Here is a 13,392-nt window from a genome sequence, read left to right as displayed (position 1 = left end):
CTAAAAAATACCAGATGGCCTGTCAATCAAACCAGAGTTTTCTTTTTGAACTATTATCAACAACTCAGCATGGTTTTCTTCACGTTTAAAGAGTGGGAATTTTTTTTAAAAAGCCTTTCAGATATTGCAATTAAACAAACCTTATCCACCTTCCATAAAACTTTATGTCCAGTAACAAGCTGCTAAAAATGATCAAAAAAGGAATGAAATTGAACAGAGAACCTTGCATTGATTTAGGCCCTGTCGACCCTGCAAAGTCCTACTTAATAACATCTGGGAGTTAATGCCAAAATTGGGAGTGCTGTCTCACAAACTAGTCAAGCAACAGCATTGTACTCACAGAATCAAACTTCAGACACAATGTCCAGATATCACAGTCACCATTCTGGAATATATCCTGTCCCACAAACAGGACAGACTCAGCAGAGATGGCAGTACAGTGGTATATAGTCAGTGGGGAGCTGCCCTAGGAGTCCTTAACATTGACTCCAGACCCCATGAAATCTCATTGCATCAAGTTAAACATTGGCAAGGAAGCTTTCTACTGATTAACATGTACCATCCTCCCTCGGTACTCCTCCATGTTGAACAACACTTGGAGGAAACACTGAGGATGGCAAAATGTACTCTGGATGGAGGATTTCAATATCCACCACCAAGAGTGGCTCAGCAGCAGCACTATTAATCGAGCTAGTAGAGTCCTAAAGGACATAGCTGCTAGACTGGTCTGCAGCAGGTGGTGAGTGAACCAACCAGAGGGAAAAACATACTTGATTCATTCTTAGCAATCGGCTGGCTACAGATTTATGACACTGGTAAGAATAACCACTGTACAGTCCTCATGGAAACAAAGCCCAATCTTCTTCACATTGAGGATACCTTCCATCATATTGTGTGACACTATTACGGTGTTAAATGGGAAAGACATAACAATCTAGCAACTCAAGACTAGGCATACATTATGTGCTGTGAGCTATCAATAGCAGAAAAACTATACTGAAACACAGCCTGCAACTCAAATCTGAGTATATCACCCAGTTTACCATTACCATTAAGCTAGATGATCAATCCAGGGGTTCAATGGAGAGCGCAGAAGAGCATGCCACAAGTAGCACTAGGCATACTTGAAGATGAGGTGTCAACCTAGTGAAGCTCTAACACAGCCCAAATTGGGTGCCCAACAAGTGATAGATAGAGTTCAACAATCCCACAACCAATTGATCAGACCAAAGCACTGCAGTGCTGTCACATCATGAATGGTGATAAACAATTAAACAATTGACTGAAAGAGTAGGCTTCACAGATATCCCCATCCTCAATGATGTAAGAGACCTGCACATCTATGCAAAAGATAAGGCTGAGGCAATTGCAGCAATCTCTAGCCAGGAGTGCTGAGTGGATTGCAGCCTCCTCCAATGGCCCTCAGCATCATAGATACCAGTCTTTTGATTCACTCCATGTGATATCAAGAAATAGTTGGAGGCACTGTTTCTGCAAAGGCTATGGGCCATGACAACATTATGGCAATAGCATTGAAGGCTTGTGCTCCAGAACTTGCAAGCTCTTCCAGTACAGCTACAACATTAGCATCTACCTGACAATGTGGCAAATTGCCCAGGTATGCCCTGAACACAAAAAGCAAGATAAAACCAATCCAACCAATTACTGCTCCATTATTCTGCTCCCGACTGTCAGAAAGTGATGGAAGGTGTCATCAGCAGTGCTATCAAGCATCACCTGCTCAGCAATAACCTGCTCAGTGACGCCCAGTTTGGGTTCTGCCAGGATCAATCAGTTCTTGACCTCATTACAACCTTGATTCAAACATGGACAAAATAATTGAATTCCAGAGGGGAGGGGAGAGGGACAACCCTTGACATAAAGGCTGCATTCAATCGAAAGCGGCACCAAGGAGCCTGAACAAAACTGGAATCGATGGGTATGTCAATTGGTTGGAGTCATACCTGACACATAGGAAGATGGTCATGGTTGTTGGAGGTCAGTCATCTCAGCTCCAGGATACCTCTGCAGGAGTTCCTCAGGGTAGTATCGTAGGCCCAACCATCTTCAGCTGCTTCATCGGTGATTTTCTCTCCGTCATAAGGTCAGAGGTGGGGATGTTCGCTGATGATTGCACAATGTTCAGCACCATTTGTGACTCCTTAGGAACTGAAGCAATCCATGTTCAAATGTAACAAGACCGGTTCAATATCCAGGCTTGGGCTGAAAAGTGGCATGTAACATTTACGCCACATAAATGCACGAATGCTAGGCAATGACCATCTCCACCAAAAATTATTCATTATTCAATGACCACTGAGAACCCATTCTATGCTTGATCAACACATTGAATCTCTTGACATTCAGTAGCATTACAATGCGTGATTGAATGAGCATCTCAATTGTGGGAGCATCACAGATCCAAGTCACACCTGCATGTATGAGAGCAAGTAGTAATAACCCCCCACTATTAACATCCTAGGGGTTGCCATTGACTAAAAATTGAACTGGATTTGCCACGTAAGAACAGTGGCTACAAAAGCAGGTCAGAGGCTAGGAATCCTGCAGCGAGTAACCCAACTCCTCACTCCCCAGATCTTGTCCACTACCAAATGGACAGAAGTTAGGAGTCTGATGGAATACTCTCCACTTGCCTGGATAGGTGCAGCTCCAACAGCACTCAAGAAGCTTGACACCATCCAGGTCAAAGCAGCCCGCTTGATTGGCACCACGTCCACAAACATCCACTCCCTCTATCACCGATGGTCAGTAGCAGCAGTGTGTACTATCTCCAAGATGCACTGCAGAAATTCACCCAAGGTCCTTAGACAGCACCTTCCAAACCCATGACCACAACCATCTAGAAGGACACAGGCAGCTTATACATGGGATCATCACCATCTGCAAGTTTCCTTACAAGCTACTCACCATCTGAACTTGCAATCTTTCTGATTCTTCGAAAATCTAGCCTGAGGAACCTACATTGATCAAGAAGAGATCAAGTGGGTATGGAAGAGAAAGCCATGAATCTGATTAACTGTAAGCATAAAGGAAAGTAAAGTAATAAGTTATATCAGCGCAGAGTTAAAACACAAATCAAGAGAGGTTATTATCTCTGTCAATGGCAAACTTATCTCCTTGACTGAGTATTTTGGTTACCTGGTCTAATGTTAAATTTTATAGGAAAGAAAGAATTCATAGAATCACAGTTGCATTGATATAGTGCCTTTCACGAATACAAGGCATCCCAAAATGCTTTACCATCCAATGAAGTACTTAGAGTCATAGAGATGTACAGCATGGAAACAGACCCTTCGGCCAACCTGTCCATGCTGACCAGATATCCCAACCCAATCTAATCCCACCTGCCAGCACCCGGCCCATATCCCTCCAAACCCTTCCAATTCATATACCCATCCAAATGCCTCTTAAATGTTGTAATTGTACCATCCTCCACCACTTCCTCTGGCAGCTCATTCCATACACGTACCACTCTCTGGGTGAAAAAGTTGCCCCTTAGGTCTCTTTTATATCTTTTCCCTCTCACCCTAAACCTATGCCCTCTAGTTCTGGACTCCCCAACCCCAGGGAAAAGACTTTGCCTATTTACCCTATCCGTGCCCCTCATAATTTTGTAAACCTCTATAAGGTCACCCTTAGCCTCTGACACTCCAGGGAAATCAGCCCCAGCCTGTTCAGCATCTCCCTCTCAAATCCTCCAACCCTGGCAACATGACTTGTAAATCTTTTCTGAACCCTTTCAAGTTTCACAACATCTTTCCGATAGGAAGGAGACCAGAATCGCATGCAATATTCCAACAGTGGCCTAACCAATGTCCTGTACAGCTGCAACATGACCTCCCAACTCCTGTACTCAATACTCTGACCAATAAAGGAAAGCATACCCAGCGCCTTCTTCACTATCCTATCTACCTGTGACTCCACTTTCAAGGAGCTATGAACCTGCACTCCAAGGTCTCTTTGTTCAGCAACACTCCCTAGGACCTTACCATTAAGTGTATAAGACCTGCTAAGATTTGCTTTCCCAAAATGCAGCACCTCGCATTTATCTGAATTAAATTCCATCTGTCATTTCTCAGCCCATTGGCCCATCTGGTCAAGATCCTGTTGTAAATCAAGGCAACCCTCTTCGCTGTCCACTATACCTGCAATTTTGGTGTCATCTGCAAACTTACTAACTGTACCTCACATGCTCGCATCCAAATCATTTATGCAAATAACAAAAAGTAGAGGATCTAGCACCAATCCTTGTCGCACTCCACTGGTCACAGGCCTCCAGTCTGAAAAGCAACCCTCCACCACCACCCTCTGTCTTCTACCTTCTGAACTGCAGTCACTTTTATCACGTAGGAAATGAGGTAGCCAATTCAAGCACAGCAAGCTCCCACTAACAACAAAATGATGATTGCCACAAACTCTATTTATTAATCTCAATTGACAGACAAATGTTGAATAGGCTGACAGTACAGGGATAACTTCCCCATGCTTCTTCGAAATAGTACCATTCACCTGAAAGGACAGATGAAGCCTCCATTTACATTTTTCCAAACGACTGCTCCTGCAGCAATGCACCTCTTCCCTCAGTAGGGTACTGGAGGGTCAGAGCTTGTTGCTTGGAAATGGGAATTGAGCCCACAACCTTTGCCTGATTGTGTTCCATTGAGGCACCTCCGGATGTTTCATAAGGTTTCACAGTGATTTAATGAACGCAGTATTTTAAACAAGCCTGTGCATGATCAACACTCTTAAATGGATTCTGTTCAGGAGTGCTCAGAGATATTCTGTTCAATAAACCCTCACTGACTTGAGTGTTGATTATCACAAGACCATTCCTGATGTTGAAGGCCATCCCCCATTCAAAACATCCAATTATTTATTGCTCCCAGTCTCGTATCTCCACTTTACCACTAAGAATCCATTCTGTACTTGATTACACATGAATGTTTCCATATTGATCCAAAGTAGTCACATACAAAGTATTTCTTAAAAATGTTTTTTGGTTCATGGGATGTGGGATCCCTGGTTAGACTAGCATGTATTGCCATCCCTAATTGGTCTGTAAAGTGTCAACCACATTGCTGTAGGTCTGGGATTTACATATTGGCCAGAGTGAGGTAAAAACAGTAGTTTCCTTCCCTGAAGGACATTAGTGAACCAGATGAGTTTTTATGACAATTGACAATGGTTTCATGGTCATAGTCAGCTGAACTTTTCTGTTAATTCCAGATTTTTATAAAATTGAATTTAAATTTCACCATCTGCCATGACAGGATTTGAAGCCACATCCTTGGTTCTGGATTATTAGTCCAATGACATAAAGTAAACTGTCTCTCTCACTTAGCAGAGTCTAGTGTCAGCATTAGCTTTTCTGATGCTGTTTCACCCTCACCCTCCCTCTCTAGGTGCAGGATGATCCAATATAGCCTGGTGCAGACTCTTATCGGAACTGGGACAATTTGGTATCTCGTGAAGGTATAGGCTGTTTCTTTAAGGCTGTCTTCAAATTTGGACTGCTCCTTCGGCCAGACCATTGGGTCATGGATGGTATGGAGCTGTTCTTCTATTTCAAATTCCATTTAATGTTCAGAAATACGTAAATTCTCTGCCGCCAAACCTGTTATCTCTGTCTAACACTTCTAGCAGTCTGTGTCTTGCAAAAGATGCATGCAGTGTTTCTATCATTGTCCCCATGTTTGACGAATGAACTCTATGCACATCCAGCCATTTTGAGTGGGCATCCACAATGACTAAGAACATCGAGCCCTTGAATAGTGAATGTGTAACTGAGCCATTGCTATGAAAGTGGGGGGAGCTGCTGGCAGTAATTTTTGTCCTCGTTGGCACTCTGGGCACTGCCCCACCAATGCAGCTATATCTGTATCCAATCCTGGCCAGCAGACATAACTTCTCACCAGGTGGATTTCATCAAGTATCTGGCAGTGACCTTTGCTTGGGCCAATCACTCTTGATCCCCCTAATAATATGCCGACCTCTACTGTGATCTGGTCTCTCCGAGTTTCAGTTCTGGTTGTGACAACCCTTGGGTTTCCCCATCACCACCAACTGTTTCAGTTTTTCCAGGAACAGATCCTTCTGTATCCAACTTCTAATATTGGCAGCTGTGACTGGAAGTGTGTCCAGAAAATTTAAAACCATTATGGACTCTTCCAGTTGTGATTCCACTGGTGGCACTCACTGCATCCACATATACTACCTGGCCTCCCAGATGGTGTTCTAATTGTAATTATACGCACTTAGAATGAGAGCCCACTGCTGAATTCGGCCTGAAGCTATGGCCAGGATTGCTTTGCCCTCTTTAAGTAGACCTAGCAGGGGTATGTGGTCCGTTATTATTATAAGTCCGTAAAGGTTTTAGTAGAATAAATCACCTCCTGACTCCCCAAAGGCCTGTCCATTATTGAGAAGGCAAAGTCAGGAGTGTGATGAAATATTCCACACTTGCCTGGATGGCTGCAGCTCCAACAACACTTGTAAAGCTTAACAAAGCAACCCTCATGATTGACACCTCATTCACAAACATCCTCAAACATTCACTGCTGCTATTCAGTCACAGCAGTGTGTACTATCCACATGATGAACTGCAAAACAAACCCATGACCGATTCCATCTAGAAGGGCAACTGGTACATGGGAACATACCACTGGTAAGTTCCCCTTCAAACTACTCACCATCCTGACTTTGAAATATATCGCCATTGCTTCGCTATTGCTGGGTTGAAATCCTAGAACTACTTCCCTAAGAGCATTGTGACTCTAACTACCACACATGGAGTGGTTCAAGAAGGCAACTCACCGCCACCTTCTCGGGGGGCAACTAGGGACAGGAAATAAATACTGGCATAGAGTGTGACAGCCACATTCCACAAATGAATAAAGAAAAAGCAGAGCAGTTATTGTGGATGTAAAACATCAACAGAGTTTACTGATGACTTCAGGGTCTCCTGCAGTAATTCACTGACTGTAGCAATGGAGGTAATCCTTCCAGGAATTGGTTGAATATTCAAGTATACAAATGAATACCTGTAGCTCACTTGATAGCCATCTCTGAGCCTTAATCTTAACGTTCTGTTGCCTCACCTTTCTTAAAACTGTTTCACTTTTACAGGACCCTGCTCTATCTTAGGAGGTGGAGTGTTGCATTAACCTTTTGGTAGCAAAGGCTGAATACTCCTGAAACCTCAATACTTTCACAAAAATCCAAGAAGCAGAACTGGGGGAGGGGGGGAGGAGGTGAGGTGGGAGGGGTTACGAGGAGTGAAGATGGGGAGTGAAGACTTACCCACAACCTTCCTCATGGACAGCAGTTCTCCTCCCATCAAGCAGTCTGCTTCCTTTGTTTTATGTTTTGTTAGCAGATTAAACTTCATGTGACTGCAAGTCCATTCCGTGACATGCCAGATGGATTATTGTTCCCAGCATCCTTTGCAAAGCAAGGAAGTTGCCCCAAAGGCTGTTGGGCGATGGAGCAGGTAATCGATAATCAATAATCCAAGCCAGGCCCCTGTTACGGTCAGACCTGTCACTCCGGCTTACTGTCAAATCAGATTGGTTCGATTAATCAAATTATTGCAACTTAATCAATGCACAAAGTTAACTTTGCCACTTACGATTATAAATTCATTCCATAATGAAAGGCCCTGTCACAATAGTTATTTGTCTGGCAGAAAGAACAAGAATCTTGCCTTGTTCATAACATTCCTGTCCTTTCACAAAACTGCAAATCCACACTTTGGTTACTCAGCAGCACAATAAATGACATTCCATAAGATCATAAGACATCAGAGCAGAATTTGGCCATTCAGCCCATTGAACCTGCTCTGCCATTTGATTATGACTGATATGGTTTTTTACACAGAGGATGATTCGTGTTTGGTATGAACCTTCTGAGGAAGTGGTGGATGTGGGCACAGTTACAATGTTTAAAAGACACTTAGATAAGTACATGAATAGAAAAGATTTGGAGGGATATGGGCCAGGAGCAGCCAGGTGGGACGAGTTTAGTTTGGGATTATGTTTGGCATGGACTGGTTGGACCATAGGGTTTGTTTCTGTGCTACATGACTCTGTCTTTCTATCTGCCTTAAATACACTCAATGACTTGGCCTCAACAGCCTTCTCTGGCAATAAGTTCCACAGATACATCAACCTCTGGCCAAAGAACTTCCTCCTCATTCCTCCTGCTGCCATTTGTAAACTCTTACTTTTAACTTTTTTTTAAATTAACACAGTTCTTCGATGTTATTCAGGTTGTTGTCACTGCTCACTCAATGTTTACGATGCTCCTTAAACCTCTCTCTTTGATCACCTGGGATTTAATTATCTCCTTACGAGGCTCAGTATCAATGTTTATTTATTGAGATGCCTAAAATGAGGTCTAAGCACAGCTTTTCCTTATTGTCATGTTCCATGTACTTGGAGTGAAACACATCTCCTGGGTGGAGAATTATTACTGTATTGCTCTAGGTTGGATCTGAGCCTACACAGGGTTCAATATTGAATATGAATCTTGCAGTCCTTGACTTGCCCACCCTCATTTTTCCCTCCTGTTAGCTTCTGCAGGTAATGTAGATTAGACATCCCTAGCTTTGAAACTAAAGCACAAATTCATTTTAAACATATCATTCTCAAAGGTAATGTCCGTCAGATAGTCTCTCTGGCTCATGGCAAATGGCACAGTTAGGATCCACTTTTGCTTATTGTCTGCTAGGCCTCAATTCCAGTGTGACGTTGAAATGCTGAGAGATTGCCCTTGCCCTTAACTTGCACCTCTCCCAGTGGAGAGGCATGACCTCTTGACAGGGCAAAGGCAGTAAGGATATAACCCCTGACTGGAAGAGGTGGTCTAGTGCCAGGTACACGAGCTCAGGATTGGGGTAGCCCATTTATGACTGAGATGAGGAGGAAAGTCTTCCCTTAGAAGGTGTGGGAGTGATTCTCTGGAATTCTCCACCCAGTGGGGCTGCGAATGCTCAGTCATTGAGTATATTCAAGATAAAGATTAATATTGTGGCGAGTGACTCACCTTCTGTCCTCACAAAGCCTGTCCACCATCTACAAGGCACAAGTCAGGAGTGTGAGGGAATACTCCCCACTTGCCTGGATGAGTGCAGCTCCAACAACACTCAAGAAGTTTGACACCACCCAGGACAAAGCAGCCTGCTTGATCGCACTGCATCTACCCCCTCCACCATCAATGCTCAGTAGCAGTATTGTGAACCATTTACAAGATGCATTGCAGAAATTCACCCAAGATCCTCATACAGCACCTTCCAAACCCACCACTTCCATCTAGAAGGACAATGGCAGCAGAGACATGGCGACACCACCAACTTCAAGTTCCTCTCCAAGCCACTCACCATCCTGACTTGGAAATATATCACTGTTTCTTCACTGTCGCTGGGTCAAAATCCTGGAACTCCCTCCTTAAGCGCACTGTGGGTCAACCTTCCAGCAGGTGGACTGCAACGGTTGAAGAAGGCAGCTCATCCCCACTTCTCAAGGGCAACTAGGGACGGGCAATTAATGCTGGCCAACCACATCCCATAAAAGAATTCAAAACAAGATCTCTGGACAAGGTAGTGTTAAGGAACCGTGTTAGTGCTGGAAAAAGGGAGATGATTAGCCAAGATCTAGAGTGGCAGAGTGGACTTGATGGGCATAATGGCATGCTCCTATTTTTCCACATTGACTGAGGCTACCACGAAGATCTTACCTTCTCAACCTCTGTCCTCTCCTAAGGCCTGGTGACCCTCAAGTTAAACCACCACCAGTCGTCTCTGTAGAGAGAGTAGCCTAATGGTCCAGTAGGACAATGGCGACTGTACCTTCCCTTTATTTTCCTGTGTACTCAGAGAGTGTAGCTTACGAAAATACAACCTCAGAGCAGAGAAAGGCAGGTTTCAAACCCAAGCAAGACATGTGTAGCTGCAGCGGACTAACTGTTCTGCCCTCCAGCAGAGCGGAGAATCTAACCTACTTATTAACACATGATTTCATCTCAACTCACCTGCTATACTGTACGACTTCTGGACAAGTTTAGATCTGCAGGATGTATTGTGTCCTTATGAAAAGGAAACAGGCCTGATTTAATGGATTACAACTGGCAAAAGAATTCATCATGGTCTTTGATTAATGGTAGGGGCCTTCAAGAAATCAAATAAGTTCCTTTTTTTTTGCAAGATGGTTATTGACCTGAATTTGATGCAAATATTAGAATATGCTGCTAAAGTGCCTGCAAACGAGTCATCTTTTGGATTTTTTGTCTCAAGGGCTACCTTGATATGTTTGTGGAGAGTTTCAAGGGCGTGTGTCTTCCAATTACTTTTAAATTCCAATTTGTGTTTTGAAAATGTTCAGTAATTAGGGCCTTGTAGCTGACAAATACCTTTGCTGGGAGGAGTGGTGGAACAGAATCACTGTGCCTTTCATATCCTTGGGTCATCCCAGTAAAGCACTTCACAAACAATCAATGTTATTTGAAGAAATGTCAGTGTTGCATAGCAACAAATAGAGTGACCAAACAGTGAGCAGTGAGGTTTGGGAGCAGTGGGAAGCTAGGGAAGTGATTGCTGGGCCGCTTGCTGAGATATTTAGTTCATCGATAGTCACAGGTGAGGTGCCAGAAGACTGGAGGTTGGCTAATGTAGTGCCAGTAAGGAAAGGCCAGGGAACTATAGACTCGTGAGCCTAACATCGGTGGTAGGCAAGTTGTTGGAGGGAATCCTGAGGGATAGGATTTACATGTATTGATTAGGGATAGTCAGCATGGCTTTGTGTGTAGGAAATCATGTCTCACGAATTTGCTTGAGTTTTTTGAAGAGGTAATGAAGAGGATTGATAAGGGCAGAGGAGTGGATGTGATCTATATGGACTTCAGTAAGGCGCTCAACAAAGCTCCTCATGGTAGACTGGTTAGCAAGGTTAGCTCTCATGGGATACAGGGAGAACTAGCCATTTGGATACAGTACTGGCTTGAAGGTTGCAGACAGAGGGTGTTGGTGGAGGGTTGCCTTTCAGCTGGAGGCCTGTGACCAGTGGTGTGCCACAAGGATCAGTGCTGGGTCCACTGCTTTTCATCATTTATATAAATGATTTGGATGTGAACATTGGAGGTATAGTTAGTGAGTTTGCAGATGACACCAAAATTGGAGGTGTGATTAGAATATATCAAAAACTGCTCAGATCCACTGAATTAAAAAACTTTTTAAAATCTTTCCATTTTTGGGATGGGCAATTTTTAACACAGGCACAAATTAAAAATACATTACCCTTTTAACAAATGAGGATTTTGAATTTGAGCTGGAGACAATTTTACTAAACTTCACTGGCTGATTAGTAGCTGTGTTCCATTATTATTTTACAATGAAGACTTTCCAAAATATTTGGCTGGCTTTGGGAGAGTTGGCCTTATAATAATGCTCACTGCTGGTTTATGCTTTCACATGGACTGCAACATTCATCTCTCATCAAAGTTTAAAGAGGCAGAGTAGTCAATCTAGGTGGAGTTAATCTAGAAACAAATTCAGAATAGGATAGAAATCACAATAATACCCAGAAGGTTAAATTAAAAGGGAGTAGGATGTGTGCAGTATCTTTCAGGAAAAACAACAGGTGCAGCAAATGATTGCTTAAATTATAATCATTGCATTACCAACTGGTGAAAAAATAAGCGCCTTCTCTTGTGTAACCAGAAGGCTGGAACCTGTTCTCTTTCTTTAAAGCCTCACTTGTTGCAAACAGCCCTCCAACTCATAGAATCCCTATAGTGTGAAACAGACCCTTCGGCCCAACAAGTCCACATCAGCCCTCTGAAGAGCAACCCATTCAGACGCATTCACCCACTCTATTATCCTTACCCCTGACCAATACACCTAACTTACACATCTGCAACCCATGCCTTCTAGGCTAATTATCCGCTGTTAACTCTAGATATTTACTCATCAATCTTCTCAGGGATCTTATCATGCACCTCGAGGGCAGGTAGTCTTGAAACCGCGCCCTCCCTCCCCTGGGCCCAGGGGCACGACCACAAAAACCATGCTAAATTGCCCATAATGTCCAAGGATGTGCAGATTAGATGGATCATCTACGGAAAATGCAGGGATACAGCGATAGGGGTGGTGGGTCTGGAAGGGATGCTATAAGACCATAAGACATAGGAGCAGGAATTAGGCTATTCAGCCCATTGAGTCTGCTCCACTATTGAATCATGGCTAATAATTTTTTCAACACCATACTCCCGCTTTCTCCCCATAACCCTTGATCCTCTTGATACTCAAGAACCTATCTATCTCAGTCCTAAATATACTCAATGACCTGACCTCCACAGACTTCTGTGGCAATGAATTGCATAAAATCACCACTGTCTGGCTGAAGACATTTCTCCTTAGCTCCATTCTAAAAGGTCTTCCCTTGATTCTCGGATCCTAGTCTCTCCTACCAATGGAAACATTTTCCAAACATCTACTCTGTCCAGCCTATTCAGTGTTTTGTATGTTTCAATTAGATCCCACCTCGTCCTTCTAAATGCCAACGCGTACAAACCCAGCATCCTCAAACGTTCCTCATATGTTACGCTTTCCATTCTTGGGACCATTCTCGTGAACCTCCTCTGAACATGCTTCAGGGCCAGTACATCCTTCTCAGATACGGGGCCCAAAACTCCAAATATGGTCTAATCAGATCCTTATAGCACCTCAGAAGTACATCCCTGCTTTTATCTTCAAGTCCTCTCAAAATAAATGCCATAATTGCATTTGGCTTCCTAACTACTGACTCAACCTGTAAATTTACCTTCAGAGAATCCTGGACTAAAACTCCCAAATCTCTTTGCACTTCAGACTTCTGAATTTTCTCCCCATTTAGGAAGTAGTCCATGCCTCTATTCTTCCCACCAAAGTGCATGACCTCACACTTTCCCACATTGTAATCCAGCTGCCAGTTCTTTGCCCACTCTCCTAACCTGTCCAAATCCTTCTGCAGCCTCCCTGCCTTCTCAATGCTACCTGTCCCTCTACCTATCTTTGTATCATCTGCAAATCTAGCCAGAATGCGCTCAATTATTTCATCTAGATCATTAATGTATCAAGTGAAAAGTTGTGGTCCCAACAGTGACACTTGCAGAACACCAACTGACATCCTGAGAACGACCCTTTTATCTCCACTCTGCTTTCTACCAGACAGCCAAGCTTCTATCCATGTTAGCACCTTGCCTCTGACACCCTGGGCCTTTATCTTACTCAGTAACCTCCTGTGCAGCACCTTGTCAAAGGACTACTGAAGTCTAGGTAGGTAACATCCATTGGCTCTCCTTGGTCTAACCTGCTTGTTACTTCCTCAAAGGATTCTAGCA

The 13,392-nt window shown here is 43.5% G+C and overlaps 1 protein-coding gene across 1 annotated transcript in view; it reads right to left on the bottom strand.

The window, feature by feature from the left end:
• Window positions 1-9,806, bottom strand: part of LOC140489351 (neurotrophin-4-like) — a 132,575-nt gene extending 122,769 nt beyond the window's left edge. Inside the window, exon 1 of the mRNA XM_072588820.1 lies at window positions 9,754-9,806. The gene's annotated coding sequence lies outside the window, so the exon portion shown is untranslated. The remainder of the gene's footprint in view (window positions 1-9,753) is intronic.
• Between the last annotated feature and the right edge of the window lie 3,586 nt (window positions 9,807-13,392).

This window comes from Chiloscyllium punctatum, chromosome 18 (assembly GCF_047496795.1).
Source record: "Chiloscyllium punctatum isolate Juve2018m chromosome 18, sChiPun1.3, whole genome shotgun sequence".
Lineage (NCBI taxonomy): Eukaryota > Metazoa > Chordata > Chondrichthyes > Orectolobiformes > Hemiscylliidae > Chiloscyllium > Chiloscyllium punctatum.
Note: the sequence above shows the minus strand (reverse complement) of the source record. Positions and strands in the feature narration are given on the sequence as shown.